Source organism: Anas acuta, chromosome W, assembly GCF_963932015.1.
Source record: "Anas acuta chromosome W, bAnaAcu1.1, whole genome shotgun sequence".
Lineage (NCBI taxonomy): Eukaryota > Metazoa > Chordata > Aves > Anseriformes > Anatidae > Anas > Anas acuta.
This window is the reverse complement of record NC_089016.1, coordinates 20,207,294-20,226,028: the sequence shown is the minus strand read 5'-3', so window position 1 is coordinate 20,226,028 and position 18,735 is coordinate 20,207,294. Positions and strand designations below refer to the sequence as shown.

General features: G+C 45.9%; 1 long non-coding RNA gene and 1 pseudogene across 1 annotated transcript; one reads left to right on the top strand and one right to left on the bottom strand.

Annotated features, from left to right (window-relative positions):
* LOC137847031 (very low-density lipoprotein receptor pseudogene) overlaps positions 1–18,735 on the bottom strand; it is a 456,685-nt pseudogene that overhangs the window by 400,836 nt on the left and 37,114 nt on the right.
* LOC137846786 (uncharacterized) lies at positions 8,484–17,099 on the top strand. Its single transcript, XR_011090644.1, has 2 exons — positions 8,484–9,004; positions 15,393–17,099. It is a non-coding gene; the product is annotated as an uncharacterized lncRNA (long non-coding RNA).

The window sequence follows — 18,735 nt, the reverse complement described above, 5'->3', positions numbered from 1 at the left end:
GGAGGACGATGGCTGAAATATAAATATGGAGAGGCCTGGCAGATTGATTACATCACACTCCCTCAAACTCGCAATGGCAAGCGCCACGTACTTACAATGGTGGAAGCAACCACCGGATGGCTGGAAACATATCCTGTGCCTCAAGCCACCGCCCGGAACACCATCCTGGGCCTTGAAAAGCAAGTCCTATGGCGACATGGCACCCCAGAAAGAATAGAGTCAGACAATGGGACTCACTTCCGAAACAACCTTATAGACACTTGGGCCAAAGAACATGGTATTGAATGGGTGTATCACATCCCCTATCATGCACCAGCCTCCGGGAAAGTTGAACGATACAATGGACTGTTAAAGACTACATTGAAAGCAATGGGCGCTGGGACGTTCAAAAATTGGGATACGCATTTGGCAAAGGCCACCTGGTTAGTCAATACTAGGGGATCTACCAACCGAGCTGGACCTGCCCAATCAAACCTGTTACGTACTGTAGATGGGGATAAAGTTCCTGTAGTGCATGTAAGAAATATGCTGGGTAAAACAGTCTGGGCTACTCCTGCCTCAGGAAAAGTTAAACCTATTCGTGGAATTGTTTTCGCTCAGGGACCTGGATACACTTGGTGGGTGATGCAAAAGAACGGAGAGGTCTGGTGTGTACCTCAAGGAGATTTAATACTGGGTGAGAATAGCCCATGAACTGAATTGTACCATGTTAATTAGTATATTATACTGTATGTTATAACTACCATGATTACTATAGGTGACTAATTAGAATGTATGGAAAAGAGTGTAACCTGAGCATGACATAAATGGTATGGAATAAGGGGTGGATAGATGTCCTGGTTTCAGTTAGAATTAATTTTCTTCGTAGTAGCTGGTGGAATGCTGTGTTTTGGCTTAGGATGAGAAGAGTGCTGATAACACCCCGATGCTTTAATTGTTGCAGAGCAGTGCTTATACTAAGCCAAGGACATCTCAGCCTTTTGCTCTGTCCTGCCAACGGGCAGGCTGGGGGTGCAGTAAGAGCTGGGAGGGGACAGACCCAGGACAGGTGACCCAAACTAGCCAAAGGGGTATTCCATACCATCTGACGTCATGATAAACAATATATAGGGGTGGCTAGCCGGGGGGAGGGGGCCGGACTGCTCGGGGTTAGGCTGGGCATCGGTCAGCGAGTGGTGAGCAATTGCATTGTGCATCACTTGTTTGTACATATTATTATTACTTTCCTATTATCACCATTGTATCATTATTATTATTGTTATTATTATTTTTATTATTATTTTCCTGTCTTATTAAACTGTCTTTATCTCAACTCACGGGCTTCACTTTCCATTTCTCTCCCCCGTCCCAGAGAGGGAGGGGGGAGGGTGAGCGAACGGCTGCGTGGTGTTTAGCTGCCGGCCGGGTTAAACCACGACAGCTGTACTTCCGGCAACAGTGGGACCAACTACAACCTGTGCACCACCCTCAACCAAACTGGAACCCAAAATTTATGTAGTAAGGAACACAGGACAACAACAATTGTTATTTAATCGAGAATGGTCTCTCAGGCGTGTTGAATTGCTAATACAAATTAACATCTTGGCAGTTCGACCAGCCTGCTCTCCTTTCCTAAAGACATCATTTGAAGACTGGACAAGATGGTCACAAAGGCTAGCACGCATCAGGGGCAAGACACGAAGAGACTTAACTGGAATGCTAGGAACAGGATTAGGAGTTTTAAATGGAATTGATTCAGAAATATTAATGAATAAGCTAGCCACAGCAACAAGTGATTTGATAAAACTAAAACAGCCCCTACAATCATCCTTATTGGCATTGGGAATGTTATAAAAGAAGTCTCAACTCAATCTGAATTTAGTAATACTTATAAAAGGAATATTTATAAAAGGTATAAAAGACAAGTAAACAGTGCTGAGTGTGCAGGGAGTCTACGCTCCACCAACATGAACACACAAACATCAAAAATTCTAAATATAAAGAACATCGCTTTACATACTAAACGCGAGTATGCCTATACATATGTACAATCAGGAAAGGTAACAAACAATCCTTTAAGTTGCATGACTTAACAGTCTCCATTTTCCATTCCTTTTCTTGACTACAAACAAGTCTCCATTTTCCATTCCTTTTGAACAATATGTCTCGCTTTAAGTTGTCAAGCAACTCGGTCTTCAGGCCTTATGTATCCCGTTCTTCCCAGATCGAAGAAAAGCCTATCCATCTCCTTTTCAAGGCCAATAGGGCCTGGGTCAAAAGGCACGTCCAGGTCACCAGGGGACGTAACAGCAAAAGCCTTCGATGCAGCCTTCGAGGTACAGAAAGTAACAAAACCCTTAATAATCTTACTGATTGTGGATTCAGTTTCCGCGAAATACTTTGTCCCGTTCAAGGAGAAGAATCATAAAAAACATATCTTTAACATCCAAAGCAGACATCCAGGGATAGGCAGCACCTTGTATCGATGTCACTAATTCTGCTATGTTTGGGAACGCAGCAGTTAAAGGTGCAGTGTTAGCATTTAACTTCTTGTAATCCACAGTAAAACATTTCTGTACCAGCCACATTGGCGAATTATAAGGTGAATGGGTCCTTTTAATAATACCTCTTTCTTCCAGTTCTGTTACCACCCTGTCAATTCCCATAAATGCTGCTGCTGGCAGTGGATATTGCCGAACATTAGTAATTTTAGAGGGATGTAAGGGTATGGATGTTTGTAACAGATTTAGTTTCACTGTGTCCGAATCCCTTTCATGTGTTGCAGAACTCCACAGTCCCATCTGGGAGTTTCCACATACTCCCACAGAGTATGTAAAATCCTAAAATATTAGTATGTGCAGCACCAACTAATACTTCTGCTCTGGTTAATTTTTGTTCTTCTGGCAGCCAGAGTGAAAGTTTTGCAATGGGGCATTGTTTTTCTACACCATCGGTTCCTGTGAATTTAACCCTGCATTGGTGTTATGCTCAGGGTTTGTCCTGTCTCATGTGTAATTACTGACATTTGGGCCCTGGTATCAATGAGGAAATTTACCACTATTTTTCAGGGTCCAACGGGAATGGCAGTAATGGGGTCAGAGTGTTCATTAGTGATCCACTGATTTGCTAATACCCGCGAAGCAGGGTGGCTCACTGTCCTCCCTGGGGATAGGAGTTTTTTTGCTGAGCTTCTGCCTCCTCAATTGGGCTCGGTGCAGAAGTTGCAGTTTCCTTATGGGTTGGGGGTTTTCCGGTTAGGCAATTCTCCCCAGCTGGAATATTTTTCTTACCCAAAGATCAGACTAATGTACGGAGGTCCTCCATAGAGGCACCATGCAAAATTGGGCAGGGTGCACCCAAAGCTAAAGCCTTACACCACAACTCAGCCCGTTCTTTATTAAGTTTGAACCTCTCTTTGAAGTTGGGGTATCTGGAATTTTGAGTGTGGATTTAGCGGACTCGCCAAGAGTGATCTTGGGGCTTAATACTGGATGAACTAATCCAGCCCATTTGGCATCCGTACCTATCTATGTCTTGTACAATTTCACTCCAGGTGGGAATGGGGGAGTTCGGATTTCGCCTACGGCCACAATAGCCATCCCTACAAGCAGCTAGTATGCAATCCTGGGTATTTGCTACAAACATCTTAAGACAATCAGGGAGTCCTCGAATGAGAGGGGTTAATCGAGCTGGGTTGATAGGAGCTAACATCGGGGATTTCCTGAATTCATCTCTTTCATATATTGCCTGAATGCGGGCTGCTTTCTGTACTGCCACCGCCAGGTCAGAACAGATTGTAGCTCTAGTTTCCAGTGGTTCTCCTCTCTCCTGGGGATCTATACCACCTGCCCAGTATGCTGCCCATGCAGTTATAGAGTAATTATATGGTCTCCTGGTGTGGTAGTTAAAAATACTCCAGGTCCCCAAAAGCCTCCTGCCTCTTCCTCACTCAAAATAATTCGATCTCCTCCTTCAAGAGAAACTTGCCACACATACTCAACTTCTGATTCCCCTGACCACCTTCAGGACTTCTCCTGTATTTAAATCATCTCTGCTGCTGACCATGGGATTGTTCACACAGTAGTGCAGATTTCAACAGCAGTCTCAGTCTTAACCAAAGGTCTCAAGGAAATCGATTGAGGTTCAGAATCAGCAGTCTCTTTGACCTCATCATCAGTGTCAAACCAAATATCACCATCCTAGTTTTCAGGATCTGCACTATGCATTAATCTACGAACCTGCTTAACTGGAGAAGGCTGGATTCTATTTAACAGTTGATTAAACCTTTCCAGTAATTGTTTAAGATGATTGTTCTCATTCACAAGTTTATCATTCCCATTAAAAAATTTATCCACTCTGATTCTAATGTTTTTCCTGTCTCCCTCTCAAAGACCAATGATGACTTCAACACCTCATTTTCCAATTTTAAAGCTGTATATTTGACATCAGAAATTAGTCTGGGAGCAGGAGTTTCCTTAGCTTCCTACTCAGCACAAGACAAACAGGCACATGATACTGCACAGATTACACCTTTATCTTTTCTGTCTCCAATCTTCTGAGCAGCTTGACACTGCTTAATTCCTTTTATCACTTTCTCTTGATTTTTCCAAAATTTTTGGGCCCATTCTTTCCCCACCTGGGAAGGTGTCCTGGTTTCAGTTAGGACAGAGTTAATTTTCCTCCTAGTAGCTAGTAGGGTGCTATGTTTTGGCTTAGGATGAGAAGAGTGCTGATAACATGCTGATGTTTTAATTGTTGCAGAGCAGTGCTTACACCAAGCCAAGGACGTTTCAGCTTCTCACTCTGTCCTGCCAGCAGGCAGGCTGGTGGTGCAGCAAGAGCTGGGAGGGGACAGACCCAGGACAGCTGACCCAAACTGGCCAAAGGGGTATTCCATACCATCTGACGTCATGCTGAACAACAGATAGGGGTGGCTAGCCGGGGAAGGGGGGCCGGACTGCTCGGGGTTAGGCTGGGCATCGGTCAGCGGGTGGTGAGCAATTGCATTGTGCATCACTTGTTTCGTACACATTATTATTCTTAGTACTATTATCATCACTATTGTTATTATTATTATTGTTATTATTATTTTTCACAGAATCACAGAATCGTCTAGGTTGGAAGAGACCTCCAAGATCACCTAGTCCAACCTCTGACCTAAGACTAACCAGTCCTCCACTAAACCATATCACTAAGGTCTACATCTAAATGTCTTCTAAAGACCCCCAGGGATGGTGACTCAGCCACTTCCCTGGGCATCCCATTCCAATGCCTAACAACCCTTTTGGTAAAGAAGTTCTTCCTAATATCCAACCTAAACCTCCCCTGGCGCAACTTTAGCCCGTTCCCCCTCGTCCTGTCGCCAGGCACGTGGGAGAATAGACCAACCCCCACCTCGCTAGAGTCTCCTATAAGGTACCTGTAGAGAGTGATAAGGTCACCCCTGAGCCTCCTCTTCTCCAGGCTGAACAATCCCAGCTCCCTCAGCCGCTCCTCATAAGACTTGTTCTCCAGACCCCTCACCAGCTTCATTGCCCTTCTCTGGACTCGCTCAAGCACCTCGATGTCCTTCTTGTAGTGAGGGGCCCAAAACTGAACACAGTACTCAAGGTGCCAGGACTGCTGATAAATGATGTAACGTGGCTTGGCCAGCTCTTCTGCCAGTTCTCTCAGTATCCTCAGGTGGATCCCATTCGGCCCCATTGACTTGCGTACATCGAAGTGCCGTAGCAGTCCCAAGGGACTCTGCCAACCAGTGTCCTGATCAGCTCAGTCAGCCCTCCGGACGTCCAAGACTGTGGTTTTACTGATCCCCCTCCCGACTTCGCCAAGAATGGAGAACTCTCCCATCTCATGGTCACTCTGCCCAAGACAGCTCCTGACCACCACGTCTCACTAGTCCTCCTCTGTTTGTGAAGAGAAGGTCTAGCAGGGCACTTCCCCTGGTAGGCTCACTAACCTGCTGTGTCAGGAAGTTATCTTCCATGTTCTCCAGAAACCTCCTAGACTGCTTTCTCTGGGCTGTGTTCGTGCTTCCAGGATATGTCTGGGAAGTTGAAGTCCCCCACGAGAACAAGCGATGATGATTTTGCAACTTCTGCCAGCTGCCTGTAGAATTCCTCATCCGTCTCCACATCCTGGTTCGGCGATCTAAAACAGACCCCCACCAGGATGCTTGCCTTGTTGGCCTTCCCGTTGATCCTAACCCATAGGGACTTAACCTTATCATTCCTCGACTTCCATGACATCAAAACTCTCTCTGAGATAGAGAGCCACACCACCCCCCCTTCTGTGCTGCCTGTCCCTTCTGAAGAGCCTATAGCCAGACATTGCAGCACTCCAGTCATGAGACTGGTCCCACCACATTTCCGTGATGGCAACCAAGTCATAGCTTGCCTGCTGCACAATGGCTTCCAGCTCCTCCTGTTTGTTACCCATGCTGCATGCATTAGTGTAGATGCACTTCAGCTGGGCCACTGCCTTCTCCTCTGGCCTAGCCATTGTTCCCCCTGGCACACCTCCAACAAACCTTATTTCATCCCCATCCCCCTTCTTACCTAGTTTAAAGCCCTCTCAATGAGCCCTGCCAGCTCCTGGGCTAGGATCTGTTTTCCCCTTAGAGATAGGTGGGACCCATCTGCAGCCATCAGGCCAGGTGCCAAGTAAAGTGCCCCATGGTCAAAAAAAACAAAATGTCTGTGTTGGCACCAGCCTCAGCCATGTGTTTATCAGGTGGGCTTTCTGTGTCCTCTCTGTACCCTCTGTACCCTCTCTGTCCTCTCTGTACCCCTCCCTGCCACAATCGGGATGGACAAAAACACCACCTGTACTCCTGCTCCATCCACTACCCTGGGAAGGGTAGGTGCCAGAAAGGGAAGCTTTCTGGCAATGTCTCTGACCCTGGCCCCAGGGAGGCAGCAGACTTCTGTACGGGTAGGGTGAGGCTGACAAATAGGACCTTCTGTTCCCCTGAGAAGAGAGTTGCCTACAACAATCACCATTCTTTCTGTTTTGGTGGAGGCAGTCTTGAGGCATGGAGTCGACTTCCTCGCCCTAGGCATCCTCCTGGGTACACTTTTTACCTCAACCTCACCCACCGGTCTCTCAAGCTCCAGGGCCTCAAATCTGTTATGTAAGGGCACCTGGGAAGGTAGGGCCGGTAGGGTCGGTAGTGGGGGGCGCTGCTTGTGAGGTCAAGCAGGGACCTGTCTCCATTCCTCCTCGACTCCAAGGTCACCTCCCTCTGCCCGACTGTGACAGGGCCGGGGGTCCACCCCCATTTGGGGTGTCTCACCTAGGTACCGCTCCTTCACGCCTGGCAGGGAGTTGCTCCACCATTCTATCACCCACTCACACTCCCTGATGGCCCTCAACCTCTCCACCTCCTCCTTGAGCTCTGCCACCAGGCTGACCAGGTCATCCACCTGCTCACACCTCACAAACACGGTGTCTCCGCCACCCTCAGAGGGCAGAAACAGACTCAGGCACTCCCTGCAACCGGAGACCTGAACTGCCGCATTTTTGAGCAAACAGTCAGTCTCGGTGGATGCAGACTTACCAGGGAGAGCTCTCTGCCTAATGTAGATCACTGCGGCCTAGCTAGGGGAAGACAGCCATTAGAGGATCTGTTCTTATAGGCTTATAGGAGAGGGGCCCTCCCTGTGCGAACTGCTTCGCAAACTGCCAAGCAAAATGCCGTGCCCCGCCCTTCTGACGCGCCACGGCCCTGTTTGCCTGGTCACTGTGCTCCGTTTTCTCATGCTCCCTAGGGGCTGCTTTTGAACTTCAGGGTAGAGGGGGCGCTGCTGGCTCCACCTACACCTCATCAGCCTCCCTCGTGAGGGCTGTCAGACCCTGGCGGCTCCCTCAGCTGCCTCGAGTGACCTCGATGCCCAAAAAAAAAGCCCTGCCAGTCCCAATCCCCACTCCGCTGCAGAACGCGTCTGTCCCAGAGCCGATCACCTCAGCATTTTCTGTCTTAATAAACTGTCTTTATCTCAACTCACAGGCTTAACTTTCCCATTTCTCTCCACCATCCCAGAGAGCTTTCACTTGGAGGGGAGTCCAATACACCTGGAATCAGCTGCCCCAGGGGTGGAAACACAGCCCTACCATTTGCCATGGACTGATCCAATCTGCGCTGGAACAGGGGGAAGCTCCTGAACACCTGCAGTACATTGATGACATCATCGTGTGGGGTGACACAGCAGAGGAAGTTTTTGAGAAAGGGAAGAAAATAGTCCAAATCCTTCTGAAAGCTGGTTTTGCCATAAAACAAAATAAAGTCAAGGGACCTGCACGAGAGATCCAGTTTTTAGGAATAAAATGGCAAGACGGACGCCGTCAAATCCCAATGGATGTGATCAACAAAATAACAGCTATGTCTCCACCAACTAGCAAAAAAGAAGCACAGACTTTCCTAGGTGTCATGGGGTTTTGGAGAATGCACATCCCAAATTACAGTCTGATTGTAAACCCGCTCTACCAAGGAACCCGTAAGAAGAATGATTTTGAATGGGGCCCTGAGCAACGACAAGCCTTTGAACAAATCAAGCAGGAAATAGTTCATGCAGTAGCCCTTGGGACAGTCCGAGCAGGACCAGATGTAAAGAATGTTCTCTACACCGCAGCCGGGGAGAATGGCCCCACCTGGAGCCTCTGGCAGAAAGAGCCTAGGGAAACTCGAGGTCGACCCCTGGGGTTTTGGAGTCGGGGATACAGAGGATCTGAGGCCCAGTATACAAAAAACAAAAAAGAGATATTGGCAGCATATGAGGGAGTTCGATCTGCTTCAGAAGAGGTCGGTACTGAAGCACAGCTTCTCCTGGTACTCTGACTGCTGGTACTGGTTCGGATTTTTAAAGGAAGGACACCCTTTACACATCATGCAACTGATGCTACCTGGAACAAGTAGGTTGCACTGATTACTCAGTGGGCTCGAATAGGAAACCCCAGTTGCCCAGGAATCTTGGAAGTGATTGTGGACTGGCCAGAAGGCAAATATTTTGGGATATCATCAGAGGATGTGAGGAATGTTTTAACAATTCCAATTCGTGTCCATAAATTCGTGTCCATAAATTCGTGTCCATAAAGAATAATTCTGTTTGAATCCTGTCTGCCTCTGTTTGAATCCTGTCTGCCTCTGGGCCCTGCACTGGCAATTTAGTTCTTGAACCACAGATGCAGTGTGTCCCAGTCTCCCCCTCATTCTAGTCAATTTATCACGTCTTCAGAAAACACTCCTTAAATTTGTGAACCTGTTTGCTTTTGTTATTCCTGACTTCTAGTTCTAACAGTTACAGTTTTTTCCTGTCTTCTTCGAGATTGATTTAACACTGCTATAGATGTTATATAGATGACTGTGAATAGCTGGGAAAGAATGTTTTAATTGCTCGTGAGTTGTCAAGCTGTTTGGGAGTTTCAGAACAACTGATAACAACTAGTGACTGTTATGAGATACTATGTGGATCCTTGGTATCTGGCCAGGGGGGCCAAGAGATTAAGAGGAAGAAAAAAGAAGCTGAAGGACAGTTGGGAGACAAGACCTGTGGAGAGTGTACAGAGAGTGTTCCATAAACTTGGAATAGTGCCGAGTAAGTACAAAGGGTGAGAGGAAGACTACGAGCCTTCAGCATGAAAGACCCCTAGAGACCCCCAGAGGAGACTGATGCGCATGTTCCAGTAGGAGGAACTGGACCCCGGAAGCTAATTATAATAATCTACTTTTTTAGAAGTAGTAATGAATATGTATTAGTCTAGGTGCATAAAAATCAGCTGCTTGATGTAACTGGTGTGCGTCCTGGTGGAGCAGAGACTCCCGGTGCACCCAGCGCTGTTTGCTTACCTCTATTCCTTTATATTCTTTTAATAAATCCTATTTTTTTATTTAATCCTAATTTGAATCCTGAGCCATTTATAACAATTTGGGGGCTCGTCCGGGATGGCTATAGTTCCTGAATTCTGATTTAATCTAGGAGAGGCGCCCCATCATTTGGTGGCTCCTGTTTGAGTCAGATCGGGACTAATGCCATCCTGAACCTGAATAAAGGTAAGCAAAGAATTTAATTTTTTTTTGAGCTCCCTTGTTGCCGGCTGTTTTTTGCCCGTAATTCTGCGCGCGAAGATCTGGACGAAGACGACAGGGTCGTTTGGATACCGTCTGGTTGGATTCCGGTGTCCGGGATCAAACCGGATGAAGACGACAGTCGTTTGGATACCGTCTGGTTCGATCCCAGACGAAGACAGCAGAGACGCTGGTGGATACCGTCCGATTGGAGTCTGGACGAAGACGACTGATTCGTAAGATACCATCCGGTTGGGTAAAGGTACGGTTGCCATTTTTTGTGTGTGTGAGTGTAACTGAGACTTCTAAAGTCAGCGTGGAGGTCTTTTTGTTTTCTCACTGGTTCTAATCTCCTGTCGGGGGGGCTGGACTGGTGAGAAGAGGGATACATGGGTGGGTGATAGGTCCTAAACCCCCTGCAAGACACTCTCACTGGGGGCAACCAAGGGCTGTGGGAATTGCCACTAGTAAAATTCCTGGATGGGTCAGATAAAATCGAAGACCAAGGACCAGAAAGGGAGCAAATTACCAGATATATGACCAAAAAGTCCATTATGAATAATGATTAGAAATTGGAACAATAGGGGCCCCAGAAAATTAAACAGTAAATTGAAAATGATCCAGTATTATATGACAGAATGACCAAAGGAACCCTTAAGACCCCCTGTATTTTGATCCACGGAGGACGGGGTCTGTCAGGCTTTGAACATTAATAGTAGAATACCCATGGATCCGGAAAAGAGCAAGCTGAAACATTGGAATTAGAAATTAGAGAGCAATTGATTAAGAATGAATATGTGCTACATTTGTGCCTGTGCTGCACTTACACCACCAGATAACAGGAGCCTCTCGGACCCTGAGAACCAGATCAAAAACAACCTCATGGTTCAGACTTTAACCAAGGGGTCTAAGATAAGGAGGAGTGTTCACAAAGGGACAGGTTATGTGTGTGTATAGGAATGTTTATGTATATGTAACTTTTTACTAAAGCAACGTTAGGCCTGCACGACTTTGGGGGGGACTACCTGCCCCGTGCTGCATGGAACTGAGTAAACATACTTACTTTACAATCCTACTGATTGTGGAGTCAGCTTTCTGTGAGTCATTTTGGTGAGCCAGGCAGGAGACACTCTGCTCGGCTGCGGGATCGGCTGCAGCGTGGACGCCCCTAGGTGCACCCTGAGCGTTTTGCTCGGAGGGGACTCCACTCTCAGCTGCTCACCGCAGGAGCAAAGATCTCCTGAAACTGCAGACAAACAGTATGTTTTCAGCTGCTGGAGGGATACTAACTGGAGTGTTAATAATTGTATGTGTTTTTATGTATGTATTTTGTGTTGAAAGTATTTGTGTAAATGTAAGGGTTTGAAACAAAGTGTTACAAGTCACTTCACGAAGAAGACAGTCAGAGACAATACTTATTTGGTTGGTTATCATTCTAAATTATATTCCTGTGGTATGAATGAGATGTGCTGGAGGCCTCCGTGTGCGAGTGTGCTGTGTGAGTGAGACGCAGCGTTGCTGCAAAGCGAGTGCAGAGTTCCGATCCGTTGTTCCGTACTCTCCGCAAGGGGAGTGGGCAGAGACGAACGAAGTGCTTGACAGACTGAAAAGAAGTGCTGTTTTATCCAAGTTTTGAGTGGTGGTGTCTAATATATGGGCCCGGTGTATCTTGTGTATCTTATGTATCCTATTTTTGCTCTTAAATGTTTTGACTGTGACAAGAAAAAGGCAGGAGCATGCTATGACATGCTTCCTGCAACATATGAGGCCCGCACAGGCCGAGACCTGGACTTGCTGAGACCTGAACAGGCCGAGAGACCGGAGCGGCGCCGAGAGACTGGAGCGGCGCTGGGAGAGCCGAGACACTACGGAGGGAACTACCGCTGGACGGAGAGAGCCCTGAGAGATGCTGCAGAGCCACGGACGGCTCTGAGAGACACAGAATAGACCTGACAAAAGCTGCAAAACGCGGGGAAATTGAAGTAATTGCAGAACATCCGAGATCGAGTTGCTACGGGAGACCAGAGGCGTCAGTGGACACCGGTAGCTGACCCTCAGCGTGTGGCGAGTCCGCACATAGCAGAGGGGTGGACATCAGGACCCTGCAGCCTGTCTGACATAACCATGGAGGCAGCGGCAGGGGCTGTGCTGCTTCACTCTGGCATTCTTTTTATAAAAGGTTTATCTTGCAATGCAAAAAAGACTATTCGTCCCCAGATCGGTGTTATAACTATTACTAATGACGACTTAGCTCTATCGCAGGGCAGGAGTGCAGAGACGCAGATCACACTGCCAAACGACCACCGGCAGGCTCTTTCACAAACCTAAGGTTGCAGCTGGCACTGCCTGCAGCCGTATAGCAGACGTTACACTCTCTTTCCTAACTAGTAATCATGTGTCTCATCCATTTGTGGTGAATGGCCAGTGACAAAAAGAAAAGGGGGGAGACAAAGACAGAAATGGTACAAGGAGGATGCCACTGACACTAACAGCATGGGTAATAGGAGTAGTATAAGTGACACAGGTGACGGTGCGGGGCGCTCTGCCTGCTGCTCGCCTTCGCCTGACTGTGCACTGCTGCCAACGGTGCTAGAGTAAAATGTGGAGACTGTCTGGATGGCACTGATGAAGCAAACTGTAACAATGTTATTCAGTGCTCTGGACCTGGCAAATTCAAGTGCAGAAGTGGAGAATGCATAGATATCAATAAAGTGTGTAACCAGCAGAGTGACTGCAAGGACTGGGGTGATGCCCCTGAAGGAATGCAACATAAATGAATGTGACTGTCCAGCTGGGAAACTGTGGAGATAGTGATGAATGTCAAAACCCTGGTATCTGTAGTCAAATCTGTATCAACCTGAAAGGCTATCAGATGAATCCTGCTACAGGAGCTTGAAAAGGGCCATACGGCAAAGTAAATTAGATAACTGTTATTTAACTTGTCAGAAGATAAAAAAGAAAGTGTTTCAACAAGCAGCCACGGGAGGGAAGAATCACTGAACCCTCGATGTGAGGGACTGTACCTTGTTTTACTGACTACTGAAACAGCTGTGAGAACTGCAGGAAGGGACCCATGCATCCAGAATAAAAGGACCAGTAACTACTGAAACTTGGAGGGCTGAGTCCACTCCTGGGAAACTGAAACTCAAGCTAAGGAAGAACTAATATTCTGGCAACGAGGCTCTGCATGAATTAGGCTCTGCATGAATTAAGGATGCCAAATAAAGGGGACGAGCCTGAAGGGATGAAAGGGAGAAGGCAAGACCAGGGCAGGACCCTCCACTGCGGTGTGTATGGTCTACCGAGGGAGGCAACCCCTATGGGTATTGACTGCCGAGTGAGAGGGCCTCGACCGGACTACTCCCACACTAAGGTCAGGTTGTCCCGAGAAAATAACATAAGAACCTTTTTTCTAACCTATATAAAATTGTGATTCGTTTTCCAGGAGCTGGATCACCCTGACAGGCTGAACGGTAACACAAGCCTGAATCGACCCTGAAGGTGTTTGCCTATTATGATCCAGATACGTGGGCAGAAGACAGATCCTGGGACTATAGGACCCCAGTATATATACTTAATAGAATAATTAGGTTATTAGCTGTAATAGAAATAGTTATAAATGATGAGAACTGCTTTGTATCAAAATTGCCTAGCTTTGGATTATTTACTAGCACAAGAAGAAGAAGTCTGTGGAAAATTTAGCTTTAGTAATTGCTGTTTAAAGATTGATAAAAAGGGTGTTTCTTCCTAGTAGCTGATAGAATGTTATGTTCTGGTTTAGGATGAGAAGAATGTTAATAATATGCTGATGTTTTAATTGTTTTTAATTGTTACAGAGCAGTGTTTACACCAAGCCAAGGACCAAGCCAAATTCAGCTTCTCACTGTCCTGCCAGCAGGCAGGCTGGGAGGAGGGCCGGACTGCTCGGGGTTAGGTTGGGCATTGGACAGCAGGTGGTGAGCAATTGCATTGTGCATCACTTGTTTCTTACACATTATTACTAGTAGTACTATTATAATCATTATTGTTATTATTATTATTATTATTATTATTATTTTCTTGTTTTTATCTCAACTCACAGGCTTCACTTTCCCATTTCTCTCTCCCATCCCAGAGAAGGAGGGGGGGGAGGTGAGCGAGCAAACACAAACCTGGAAGGATATGGAATGGGATTTATTTTCATGGTGGACCATGGGTTAGAAGAGTGTTATTTTTTTTGTTATGTGGTGTAAAGATGTTATTGTTTATACCTTGTATGATACCTTGTCTTACATTATTAATACACCGGGTAATAAATAGTACATTGGTAATAACTTCATTAAAAAAAGAAGGGAATATGTCAATTATGATGCTTAAGGATTGGACCCCCCAAGAACAAACTGATGAAATCCAATTATTAATAACAGAAGAGACACGAATTGGGGATATTAAAAAGAAGATAAGGGATTGTGAGGAATGTTTTAACAATTCCAATTCGTGTCCATAAATTCGTGTCCATAAATTCGTGTCCATAAAGAATAATTCTGTTTGAATCCTGTCTGCCTCTGTTTGAATCCTGTCTGCCTCTGGGCCCTGCACTGGCAATTTAGTTCTTGAACCACAGATGCAGTGTGTCCCAGTCTCCCCCTCATTCTAGTCAATTTATCACGTCTTCAGAAAACACTCCTTAAATTTGTGAACCTGTTTGCTTTTGTTATTCCTGACTTCTAGTTCTAACAGTTACAGTTTTTTCCTGTCTTCTTCGAGATTGATTTAACACTGCTATAGATGTTATATAGATGACTGTGAATAGCTGGGAAAGAATGTTTTAATTGCTCGTGAGTTGTCAAGCTGTTTGGGAGTTTCAGAACAACTGATAACAACTAGTGACTGTTATGAGATACTATGTGGATCCTTGGTATCTGGCCAGGGGGGCCAAGAGATTAAGAGGAAGAAAAAAGAAGCTGAAGGACAGTTGGGAGACAAGACCTGTGGAGAGTGTACAGAGAGTGTTCCATAAACTTGGAATAGTGCCGAGTAAGTACAAAGGGTGAGAGGAAGACTACGAGCCTTCAGCATGAAAGACCCCTAGAGACCCCCAGAGGAGACTGATGCGCATGTTCCAGTAGGAGGAACTGGACCCCGGAAGCTAATTATAATAATCTACTTTTTTAGAAGTAGTAATGAATATGTATTAGTCTAGGTGCATAAAAATCAGCTGCTTGATGTAACTGGTGTGCGTCCTGGTGGAGCAGAGACTCCCGGTGCACCCAGCGCTGTTTGCTTACCTCTATTCCTTTATATTCTTTTAATAAATCCTATTTTTTTATTTAATCCTAATTTGAATCCTGAGCCATTTATAACAGAGGAGGAGGTGGTCTGTGCTGAAGAAGCCCCACTGTACAACAAGCTACCAGAAGATGAGAAGAAATATGCCCTGTTCACTGATGGGTCCTGTAGTATTGTGGGAGGTCAGGCATTGGTTGCCCTTGGTGAAGCCATGCTGGCTGTCTCAGATCACCTCCTTGGCTTGCATCTGCCTTGATATTGCTTTCAGGATGATCTTTTCCATGATCTTCCCAGGCACAGAGGTGAGGTCTGTACTCTTCCCAGGCCACATGGCCCTGCTTCCACTGCCTGTGCATTTTGTTCTTGTCCCTCAGTTTGACTAGCAGACATCCTGGTTGTCTACCCTCCCTGCCCACTTTCTTATGCAGGGTGGGGGGTGGACAGTTCTTGTGCCCTAATGAAAACATCCTTAAAGAGCTGCCAGCTTTGCTCAGCTCCTTTGTCCCTAAGGATGGTGTTCAAGGGGATCTTATATACTAGGTCTTTAAATAGCTGGAAGTTTGCTCTTCGGAAGTTCAGGGTCCTGACTTTGCTCTTTGCCAGGCCCGTATCCCTCGAGATCACAAACTCAACTAGGTGTGATCACTGCAGCCCAGACTGCCTCCAGTCTTGACCTCTTTAATGAGCTCTTCCTCATTGGTGAGCACCAGGTCCAGTAATGCTTCTCCTCTGGTTGTTTTGTCTAATACCTGGACCAGGAAGTTATCCACAATGTACTCTAGGCATCTCCTGAATTGCTTTCAGCCTGCTGTGTTGTTTTGCCAGCAGACATCTGAGTGGTTGAGGTCCCTCATCAAGATGAGAGTGTGCGAGTGTGACACTTCTTGTAGTTGAAGCAAGAATGCTTCATCCACAGGCTCCCCGTGATCAGGCGGCCTGTAGTAGACCCCAACCACAAGCTGTCCTTTATTGGTACAGTCTTTAATTCTCACCCACAAGCTCTCAACCTGTCTGTGGCTGTTTCTCAGAGGCCTCTTCACAATCACTCCCTTCCCTAATGTAGAGGGCAACACCCCCTCCCTTTCTTCCTTGTCTATCCTTTCTGAAGTGAAAGACAACGCCCTGTTCAAAGCAGATCAGCTGATCCATTAGATAATGATGCTCAGGACCTTGTCAAGTGTGGAATCTCCATCTTAGAGATACTTAAAACCCACTTTGAGCCCATGTTTCTATATCTGACCACATTCATGGGAAAACAAACAAACAAACAAGCAAAACAACAAGAAATTTCCTTACATCTAATCAGAATTTCCTACATTGCAGCTTGGCCTGTTGCTTCTTGTTCTTTCACCGTGCATTTTCCCAGTCAGCTCATCAGTCACCTGCATCAAGAAACCGTCATGAACACACTCCAGAAATCTGGATTGCTTATGCCCAACCATATTACCCTTCCATCTAGAGTTATGTAAAGAAATACAGAAATATGGAGAATTCTCAAGGCAAAGACTGCATCCCTTTCTAGGAAGAAGGAACTGGACAAAACCGTGCAAGTATGAATCATATATTTATTATTGAACAACTCTCTCCAAAATTGGGTACAGAGATTAAAAATCAAAATTCATTGCAGTACAAAGCATTAGTAGTGATTCATAGTACAAGTTTTGAGAAAAACTATCAAGCTTGCAAATGTTTTCACTACAGATATTTATAGCACATTTAAAATATGTTAAATGACAAAATAGAGTGACATTTTAAAGAAAATGCTTGACAAAATATGATTCTAACAAAGCCCATAAGTTTTGATATTAATTAACTGTCCTGGTTTCAGCTGGGATAGAGTTAATTTTCTTCCTAGTATCTGGTATGGTGCTGTGTTTTGGGTTTAGGATGAGAATAATGCTGATAACACACTGGTGTCTTAGTTGTTGCTAAGCAGTGCTTACAATAAATCAGGGACTTTTCAGCTTCTTGCACTGCCCTGCCAGCGAGGAGGGTGCACAAGAAGCTGGGAGGGGACAGAATCAGGACAGCTGACCAGAACTGGCCAAAGGGTTATTCCATACCATATAACGTCATGCTGAAAAATAAAACGGGGGGGACTTGTCCAGGGGGCTGCTGCTGCTTGGGAACTGTCTGGGCATCGGTCAGCGGGTGGTGAGCAATTGAGTTGTGCATCACTTGTTTTGTGCATTCTTATTCGTCTTCTTATTTTCCCTTCCTTTTCTGTCCTATTAAATGTTCTTTATCTCAGTGTAGAGTGGAGTAGAGACACCACGGGTAGGCTCTGTGACAAGATGGAGAAGATGGAGACTCGACTGTTCTTGTGCACACCAAGACCAATAAGCTGCACATTTGCTATCCTGAGCCAAAGACCTGTCATGTTTTTGACAAAATGCTGTACTCTGGTGAACTTTTGCTCATTATAATATCATTATAATACGAAAACACACCTCCATCCCAAAAGCTACCTGCGTCCAAGGTGCAAACACCCCTCACTGAGCATGTGCTCTGAATTTCTTGTAGCCTATAGCTTTAAATGAAAGAGAGAAAACTTTGCACCAGTCATATCCAAGATATGCATGACTAGAATCACTCAAGCTCCACCTAAAAGATAGAAAATGATATAAATTGGCTTAAGAGAGAGGGGATGTTAGGGAAGATATCATCATGAGGGAACATACCATCATGAGGACCTCCTGACCTCTGGGATCAGTCGAGACTAGAGTGAGGGCGTGTTACACTGTTGGCGAATCCGTGACCATGAGAGTTCAGAAGTCTGAATCGAACTGGATCCATATCAGTTAATATGCTATTGATGAATCTGTGACCATGATAGTTCAGTATCCTGAATCTGGCCCTAACAGTTAATCGGCTACACCCCCTTAACGCGACAGAGAAATTGGCATAGTCAGCAGGATTGCAATGGATAAACTTCTGCAAAAATGAAAATGTGTCCCTTCTGTTGTGGTTTAACCCGGCCGGCAGCTAAACACCACACAGCTGTTTGCTCACCATCCCCCCTCCCTCTCTGGGATGGGGGAGAGAAACGGGAAAGTGAAGCCTGTGAGTTGAGATAAAGACAGCCTACTAAGACAGGAAAATAATAATAACAATAATAATAATAACAATAATGATGATAATAGTACTACTACTAATAATGTGTACAAAATAAGAGATGCACAATACAATTGCTCACCACCCGCTGACCGATGCCCAGCCTAACCCTGAGCAGTCCGGCCCCCCACCCCAGCTGGCCACCCCTATATATTGTTCAGCACAACATCAGATGGTATGGAATACCCCTTTGGCAAGTTTGGGTCAGCTGTCCCGGGTCTGTCCCCTCCCAGCTCCTGCTGCACCCCCAGCCTGCTCGTTGGCAGGACATAGCAAGAAACTGAGATGTCCTTGGCTTGGTATAAGCACTG